The following is a 10,346-nucleotide window of genomic DNA, read 5'->3' as shown; positions in this document are numbered from 1 at the left end:
GGGAGGAATGTAGGGAGAGATCATGAGTGGAGAGGTACTGGGGAGTTACAGAGTGAATGCACTTGTAAGTCAGTAAGAGGAGTTTGAACTATATGCGGAAATGGATAGGGAGCCAATGAAGTCACTTGAAGAGAAAGCTAATGTGAACATAATGACACTGGTGGAATATAAGTCGGGCAGCAGAATTTTTAACAGATTGAAAGGGAGGGAGATGGTTTAGTGGGAGACTTGTGAGAAGCAAGTTGCAGTAATCTAAGCATGAGATGATAAGAATGTAGATTTGGGCTTTTGGTAGTGTGCTCAGAAACGAAGAGATGGATTTTAGTGTTATTATAGAGAAAGAAAAGAAAGGTTTTAGCAGTCTGCTGGATCTGTGCAGAGAAAAAGAGAGAGAAGTCAAAAATGACCCCAAGGTTACGAATTGATAAGACAGGGATGATGAGAGTGTTATCCATAGGAATAGAGAACGGGGGAAGAGGAGAGGTGGTTTTAGGAGGAAAGATAAGAAGCTCGATCTTGGCCATGCTTAGTTGCAGATGGTGATGAGCCATCCAGGCAGCAATGTCAGACAGGCAGACTGAGACTTGCGCCTGGATTCCTGCTAAAGTTTCTGGTATGGAGAGGTAGATCTTGGAGTCATCAGCATAAAGATAATACTGAAAACCATGGGAGGAGATCAGAGCACCAAGGGAATAAGTATAGATAGAGAAAAGAAGAGGTCCCAAGACAGAGACCTGAGGTACACCAACTGATAATGGGATAGAAGTGGAGGAGGTGAGAGATAAGAAGAAACCCAAGAAAGAGCAGCACATCAGGAGAGCAAGGTGCCATATTTAAGCGTGCCCATGTACATCTGCTGTAAACATTTTATAAGTAGATGCACCTATATTTAGGCATTTCTGTTACCTTATACTAGTGTTCTAGAATGGATTAGGTTATTAATTTGCCATTATAGAATACTAGCTGAGTGCTCACTATTTTGGTGTGTGACTTTTAATGCCCTATATGGAATTATCCCCTTAGGGGGTAATTCTCAAAAGCTTGCCTAAAGTTAGGTACATGTAACTGCCATTATAGAATACTAGTGTAAGTCCATAGTTGCACATTTAACTTTAGGCATGGGCACCTATGCCGGCTCCATGGCTGGTGTAGATGCTTGGACCTAATTGTAGGCAGTTGAGCACAAAGTGCTCAATGCGCCCTTGACAAGCCCATGCTTCTCCTGGATCTACGCCCCCCTTGCAGCTGCTCAAATGGGATTTTGCATGCGCAGTTTGCAGAATCCTGACTAATAGTATTATGCGAGTAACTGCTAATCAGTTCCAATTAACACCAATTATAGCCAATAATTGGTAGTTAATGTCAATTAGCAGCTAAATATCAAATTAAGTTATATGTACAACTGAAAGTCTTCTGTCATCACAGAATTCATCACAATGTTTGACTTAGATCTAAACCAGTATTAACGTCAACAGGGAACGACTCAAAACTCTTGATCCAATTGTACTTTAATAGAGTTAGTCCAAAGAAAAAGAAAACAAGCATTTACTATTGAAATGTATTGGAACTTGACTCATTGCCACTGCAGATCAGAGTCTGTTCAGTATCCAGCTCTCTCAGGCAAGAGAGGCTAGTGAATTCAACTACAAAAGCTGGCTGGTGAAGTTGTAAATATTTCAACTTGGTAAAAACACAATGAGATCACAGGGCTAAGCAGCAAGGACACAGGAGAAGTATGGTGAACATTCTGGTCCTCCACAGACACGATGGGAGGAGGGTGCATGTTCCTTACCCAGCATGTTTGGAGACAAGGCAAGCCAATATGAAAAGCCTATAGGACCCTGGGAGCAGAGCACATGTGCTCAGAAAAGGCCAGCTACAGAAAAACTACAAAAACACAGGAACTGGTAGTTTACAATACAATATCATCTGCTCACGTCTGACGTAGGTTTCTTACATCAGACGGGGGCGGGCCCAGGTCAGGGAAGACGAAGGAGAGAGACGTCCTGAAGACTGCAGCGATCTGATGGTCTTCTTGCCCGTGCAGCGCCTTCATAAAGAGGTGAGAGGCGCTGCACGGGCCCGGTAATGCGAAGGGGGAGCCCGGTGGAGGGAGGGATCGGCGGCGACGACCTCAGGGGGGCGGCAGGGGCGGGGCACGAGGGTGGAGGATGGCAGAAGGCAGGGATATGTGGAGAAAGAGTTGAGAGACAGGAAGGGAGGGGGACCGGGGCTCCTAAAGCTTTGTTTTTTGTTTTGTTTTTTAATTTAATGCTGGGAGAGGAAGAGGGGAGCAGCGGCAAACACAGGCATGGGGGGGCAAGGCCGTACATACAGGACGCTCCTAACGAGCGCCTTTGCCCCCTCCCGATCCACGTGTTTGTGTTTTGGGGGGGGGGTTGGTTTTTTGACGTTTGTGGCATGCGCAGAGCAGCCAGCATAAGGCTTGGCTGCTCTGCGCATGCTTTAGGGGCCGATTACCGACGGGGATTCTACCAGTTTGATGCATTGTACTTTCAAATACCGCACCGAACATGTGCGGCTTGTTTTTTTGGTGCATCCTTTGTTTTTTAAAATTTGTTAGGGACTTTAATGTTTTAGATTTTTAAACGTTTGCTTGATGCATCTGCCTCTTTGTTCCTCTCAGGGTCGATTATGCACTATTAGTTATGTGCAGGGTCCCACCTTATGGAAATCTCTTCCTCTGCACCTACATTTGACACAATCCCTTGATGACTTTAAGATTAAACTAAAAACTTATTTATTTTGTCAAGCATTTGGGATCTAGGGCCTGATGGCTGTCTGGTGGGGGGACGGCAGTCCAGTTTGCAGCAGATTTTCTCTCATCCTTTCTTTCATTATTGTAGTTCTTTTCTTTATTGTTATTAAGGAATTGTAAACCGCTCTGATAGTTCCTTTCTTGAGTGGTATATTAAGAGTATAATGAACTTAAAACCTGGAATGTGTTCAACTCAAGTGAGATAGTACTACAATGTTACCGATTTGGCATAACAGACTGCTATGCATCCAAGGGAAACATATATCATGGCAGGAGTTGAAAAATGCTGCTACAGTACAGACTTGATTACCTGATGTAAAAGGGATCGACCCATTGTCAGATAATACAGAAAATACTGTATAAACAAAGGCATAGAGTTCCCGATTTTCAAAAATTGTTCAAAACCAAAATTTTTTAATAGAAATAAACATGATGACGTCACCGGGGGGGGGGGGGGGGGGGGGCTGTCAGATATGGTCGGACTAGCAAAAGTTGGATAATCGAGACTATACTGTACAAGGAAAGTGGGGAAATTAATGAACACCAAATAGAAATAATTTCAGGAACTCTATGATGACTTTAAATTGGCTTCTCATTAATGGCTTCAATTAAAACACTGTTTGAACAATAATTTGACGTCATAGAGGTACCAAATGAGGAACCTGGAAGTGTTAATCTATGTAGGAGTGTGTTTGCAGGCTCCAGACTGGTTTCAACATGGTACAAGATCATCCAAAGTGCGAAATAGCTTGGGCCTGAGAAACTGGCTAAGGCATGAGAATCAGACCTGAATCAGGAGATAACAGATCAGACATGGCGAACATCATGGACACAAACTCTTAAGATCTCTCATTCTTTCCTTGGTACAGTCAGCCTTTTTCCTCATGCAGAGAGCTTACTGGACCCCTACAAATTAGGCAAATGAAGTTTGGAAAGGACTGATCAATGCTGGTCATGCAAAGATAAGGCTGGAACACTAAGACATTTGTTATTCCATTGTGCTCTTGTACAAATGTTCTGGAGCAAGACATGGGTCACCAAACATCACATTTTCTATATTTCTGAACCACTGGCATACAGAGTCCTAATTTTAAGATCACTGAGTTTACAAGCAGAATTGGATGATCAGCAGTGTAAATTGTTTAATTTGCTAGTGACGATTGCTATTCAAATCATATTACAATGCTGGAAAGATGTTTCTTGATTGAATTATATGATATGGTGAAGTACTATATGCCTCACGGCGAAATATGAGAATACCCTAAAGAAATATGATTTAATTTGGACCCCAATATAGCTCCTTGATTCTGGGGTATGGGAGTGGCTGACTATGAGAATCATAATCATGACTATATTAGCTTCTGGTGACAGCTTTGGTTCTGTTTTCTTTTGGGTTTAGTTCTGTTATTAAGGATGTTATATGTTTCTTTTGTATTTTTTTCTGCTTAAAACCAATTAAAAAGAGCTTGAACTCAACCTCACTGCTTGGTCTCTACAATCTCTCCCTCTCTCTGAGAGATCATCTATGCTTATCCTATGCATTCTCTTTATTTTTATACTGTATTAAATTTGCTTCTTTGAATTCAGATATATTCCTTGTCTCTATCATTTCAACTGGGAGGTTGTTCTGAGCATCCACCACCCTTTCTGTACAGAAACACTTCCTTAGATTAATCTCGAGTTGGTCCCCTTTCACCCTCCTTCCGAAGCCTCTTTTCTGTTGAATGAGACCCAGCTCCTGGGCAATTAGCAGCCACAAAGTACCTGCACTGTGTCCACATACTCTGTGACCAAGGCAGGGGTGGAGGAGAGGTGCAAAATAGCACATCTACAGCTGGAAATCACGTGCTGGACGATAAAGCTGCCCAAAGGCATAATGGGACAGGACTTAAACTGAACTTACAAGCCCTTTTTTATTATTGCATTGCCTCCAGGATATTGGTTGTACATCTCTCAAGATTAGGGTTGCCAACTGGCTCCAGATTTATCTGCCAGGGTTGATCCAGTTCTGAGTTTACCCTTCCACAAGCAGGGACTTGTAGTTCTGATATCCCAATTGAATTCCCCCAAAAACTAAACTACAAGTGCCTGCATGCACCAGAATAAACCCAGGACTGGACTAACCCTGTTGCGTGAATCTGTAGCCTGTTGGCAACATTACTTAGGATGTGAATGGGGTTTTTTCCTAGTTTGCTTTTTTGTCTTTGTTTTTTTTTTTTTAGCATTTAAACTGATAAATTCCGTATAATGTTTGAACAACAAAAAAATCATAAGCTGTTTTTTCTCCACCAGCCTTAATATGCCATAGCATCACTTCTTTTTTCATGCAGCTGTGGAAGCTCACACATACTTTTAGCATGCTACAACAGGGCAATTTCTACTTGGATGATTTTACTCACATTAATACTTATTAAACTGGGTAAATGTCTTTGAACATTCCCTTTTATCAGTCTGCTAGAATACAGACAGGTGGAAGCACTACCACTTCTAGAAACTTTGGTTTAAAAATAAATGTATATACAGAGAAAGAGGGCACCGGGATATGGCTTTTACAATACAAAGCTTGACATACAAACATATATGCAACCCTTTAAGTTTTGTTTTTTATACCATTCATTCTTTACCACAGCATAGTGCGTAGCACTCTTACACATGTAAATGACATTTTTCAGTGCACTTATTTTTTTCATGGAGAGAGTGGTGGATACTTGGAATGCCCTCCCGCGGGAGGTGGTGGAGATGAAAACAGTAACGGAATCCTGTTGAGAAGGAATGGATCCTCCGAAGCTTCACCGAGATTGGGTGGCAGAGCAGGTGGTGGGAGGCGGGGCTGGTGGTTGGGAGTCGGGGCTAGTGCTGGGCAGACTTCTACTGTGTGTACCCTGAGAATGGCAGATACAAATCAAGGTAAGGTATACACAAAAAGTAGCACATATGAGTTTATCTTGTTGGGCAGACTGGATGGACTGTGCAGGTCTTTTTCTGCTGTCATCTACTATGTTACTATATTATGCATGAAGGACGCATATAACTGCACATTCACAGTTATAGAAGTGCCCTTTACATATTAAACCTCTGCTTTGGTTCTATGTTCTAGTGGACTGTTATCAGAAAATGTTAGCTGGTACCAGATAATTGGTGATATATATTGTAGAAAGCACAACAGCTCAGATCAGGAGGATACAGAATACCACCCATAAAGCAGACAACTGTTCACATTTTTCATCTAACTTGGATAAACATAAACATCATTTTATTTGGAAGTCATAGTTATCAGCATTTAAAGGTTGCTCGAGATAAGAATATGCAAGTCTTTTTCAGAGGAAGTAACAGACATGCACAAACTACTCAAAGTTGTTAAAACACATGCAGACTGTGAAAAATTGCAGGAAGACCTTAGGAAATTGGAAGACTGAGGATCCGATGGTAGATGAAATTTAATGTGGACGAATGCAAAGTGACGCACATTGGGAAGAATAATCCGAATCATAATTCCTTGCTGCTAGGGTCCACCATGGGAGTCAGCACCCAAGAAAAAGATCCAGGTGACTTTGTAGACAATGCACTTAAATCTTCTGCACAGTGTGGCAGCAACCAAAAAAGCAAACAAGATGCTAGGAATTATTAGGAAAGGGTTGTAAAATAAGGTCAAGAATATTATAATGCTTCTGTATTGCTCAATGGTGCAACCTCACCTTGAGTATTACATTCAATTCTGGTCGCAGTATCTCAAAAAAGATATAGCAGAATTAGAAGAGTTTCAAAGAAGAGCAATCAAAATGATAAAGGGAATGGAACTCCTCTCACATGAGGAAAGGCTAAAGAGGTTAGGGCTCTTCAGCTTGGAAAAGAGAAGGCTAAGGCACGATATGATTAAGGTCTACAAAATCCTGAGTGGTGTACAACAGGTGAAAGTGAATCCATTTTTTATTTCTTCAAAAAGTACATAAACTAGGGGACGCTCAATGAAGTTACATGGAAATACTTTTAAAACAAATAGGAGAAAATATTTTTTTAATTCAATGAATAGTTAGGCTCTGGCACTCATTGCCAGCAGATAGATGTGGTAAAAGCGGTTAGCATATCTGGGTTTAAAAAAGGTTTGAACAAGTTCCTGGAGGAAAACTCCATAGTCTGCTATTGAGATAGACATGGGGGAAACTACTGCTTGCCCTGGAATTGGTTGTATGGAATGTTGCTACTATTTGGGTTTCTGTCACATACTTGTGATCTGGATTGGCCTCTGTTGGAAGAAGGATACTGGGCTAGATGAACCACTGGTCTGACCCAGTTTGGCTATTCTTATGTTCGTATGGGTTGTATAGCAACCAGTACATCTTCAAATTTCAATATTATTGATCTACATTGCGTCCTACATACTGATTGTAAGATGGAGCCAGTACACTACTACTGGCTAGTTGCATTAATTTATTTAAATAACCATAAATTAGGTTCTTCAGAGACTAAAGATCAGTGTTTCAGGAACTTTATATTTTGAAATGGATTCTTTTTTAATCACTGTGTAGAACTCTTAGAATTCTGCTCCCATAACGAATAGAAAGATCTCTAGTGGCTCTGCTAATGGACTAGATTTCGACTTTTGCCTACCCCTACAACTTCTGGAACAAGACACTGCCTTTCCTGACTAGTAATTGACAATGATCGGAGGAGACAGCTTTTGAATGCGAACTCTGCTGGTATAAAAGCACATAAACCACAAACCAGGGAAATCAAAGTCAAAAGACAATCTTCTAAATAGCACGCAGTGTGACAAAGAATAATATTAAACTAATGAAGACCCTCAGAAATTTAACTCACCCATGCAGCTGACCAGAAATCTGGCTGCTATAGAGGGTGGATAAGTTTTTTCACTGCAAACACAAGCCCTTAACAATCTTCTCTTTGCAATCAGAATAGAGTGGTATACAGACTAAAAATCAAGTTGAAAGAAAAAAGAACTCCATTCAATGATAGGAAAGAGAGAGACACACACACACAAAGAAAACAAAATATATACAAGAGATGAGAAAAATAAAAAGGAGAGATACAAAGGAAAAATAAAAGAAAGTAAAGAATGAAAAGGGTCTTTATACTCTGACCGGTGGCCCCAATCAGTCTGTCTAAACAACCAGGCCTTAAGATTTACTGTAAAGGTCTTAATTCATAATTCAGTACAGAGAGAGATGGGAAAATTGTTCCATGTGGTGGGGGGGGGGGGGGGTGGAAAGAAAAAAGAATGCATAGTGTCAGGTTGATTCAAGGTGTGCAAATTTGGGGACCTGGCAAAACCAAATGGTGGTCATTTAATCAATGGAGAACCCTAGTCAGTGAATAAGGAATGGTAAGATGGGAAAGATAGTCAGGAATGTCTATCCTAAGAGCCTTAACATTCAGTAACGCAATTTTGTAAGTGATCCAATATTCGAAAAGTAATCAATGATGTTGCTTTAGTAATGGTGTTGTATGGTTGTGCTTTAAAGAGTTTGTAATTTTTTAAACCTAATCATGGTAAACCTGCATAAATGATATTACAGTAATCCAGATGTGATGTGAAAAAGGAAAGGAGAAGAGCATGGAAAGTATATAAGTACAAAAGTATTGCCATACTGGGAAAGACCAAAGGTCCATCAAGCCCAGCATCCTATTTCCAACAGTGGCCAATCCAGGTCACAAATACCTGGCAAGATCCCAAAAAAGTACAAAACATTTTATGCTGCTTATCCCAGAAATAGTGGATTTCCCCCAAGCCCAATTTAATAATGGTCTATGGACTTTTCCTTTAGGAAGTCATCCAAACCTTTTTTAAACTCTGCTAAACTAACCACCTTTACCACATTCTCTGGCAACGAATTCCAGAGTTTGATTACATGTTGAATAAAGAAACATTTTCTCCAATTCATTTTAAATGTACTACTTTGTAGCTTCATCGCATGCCCCTAGTCCTAGTATTTTTGGAAACCATAAACAGACGTTTCACGTCTACCCATTCCACTCCACTCATTATTTTATAGACCTCCCCTCATATCTCTCCTCAGCCGTATTTTCTCCAAGCTGAAGAGCCCCACCCACTTTAGCCTTTCCTCATAGGGAAGTCGTCCCATCCCCTTTATCTTTTTCATCGCCCTTCTCTGCACCTTTTCTAATTCCACAGTATCTTTTTTGAGATCCTGTGACCAGAATTGAACACAATATTCGAGGTTTAGTTGCACCATGGAGCTATACAAGTATCATGGTTGAAAAGGTGATGAATAGCCCTTAATTGACAGAAGGTAAAGAAATAGAGCTTAGATAAGTGTGAAATACTCAAAATGGTGTCAAAAATTTATAACTCTTGAACTTTCCAAGAAATAGACTGATTTCAAGTCAAGAGATGTTAAAGAAATATCTCTTGGAAGGTCTTGTGTTTTCTCCAGAGTTTGTGCCATTGTGTCTGGGATGTATTATATCATCAGGTGAACAACACTGAAGGATAAATAGATAGTTTTAAACTATCACGGCACTAGAATTTAACTGATATGATTGAAGCTTCCTAGGGGAAATTTTTTTACAGTACTACTGTGGTTTCCTTCTTTATTTTTTCCTGCAGGTAGGAATTTGGTTGTGAAATATTTTCCCCCATTTTTTCCTTTTCTTTGCTCCTTTTACTTATTGACATGCATTACATTACAAATGGTTAATGAAAAGCTAGAAGATAGATAAAACATATTGATCAACATATACTGGGTTCCACATATCAGCAGATATAAATGTCCATAGATTATCTTGACAAAAAAAAAAATATATATATATATATATGAATATGTCCAGTGATGCTGTATATTTCGCTGCTTTCTTATGATTATGCATGAAATAGATATATTTTTTTTAAAGCTGTGATTTTATACCATCTATACACTATTGATGTTCTATTTGTTGGTGACGTTATTCTTCTATCGTTATTTATGACCTATTCTAGAAATTTAAATGTCTAGATCATTGTTTATTATCTTTTTATATATACATATATATTATTGTTTTTATGTTTTGTTGTCAGACCCCTGAAGCAGGTGTTGTTTTACGCCAAAACACGGCCCGTGTCGGGTCACTCATTAATAAAGAACTTCAATTGTCCCAGTCTTAAAGGCCCAGTGTTGCTTTTTTGTTTGTATACTTTCTATGTATGCTGTATTACCCTCTCTATTTGTGTTAGATCAAAGATGTGACGTTATTGAGTTTTTTCATGGGACTTCTCGAGTTCTCCACGTCTGTGGATTCTCTTTTAGCACATTTACACATGACACTTTTCAGTGCACTTATGGGTGCACGATGCATGTAACTGCACATGCCCAATTATAGAATTGCCAATCCCATAATAAACCTCCGCTTTGGCTCTGGGTTCCAGTGGACTTTTATCAGAAAATTTTGGCTGATACTAATAGAGTGACTAGCAGGAACAGTCCCTTTCCCAGGTCACCGGTGATATACATTACAGATAACAGAAGACACAACAGCTCAGAATGATCAAGAGGACACAGAATACCACCTGTATAACAGATAACATCATAGCAACACTCTGTAAGCCACATTG

The sequence above is a fragment of the Microcaecilia unicolor genome, chromosome 12, assembly GCF_901765095.1.
Source record: "Microcaecilia unicolor chromosome 12, aMicUni1.1, whole genome shotgun sequence".
NCBI classification, from domain to species: Eukaryota; Metazoa; Chordata; class Amphibia; order Gymnophiona; family Siphonopidae; genus Microcaecilia; species Microcaecilia unicolor.
The sequence above is the reverse complement of the archived record's forward strand: the minus strand, read 5'-3'. Positions refer to the sequence as shown.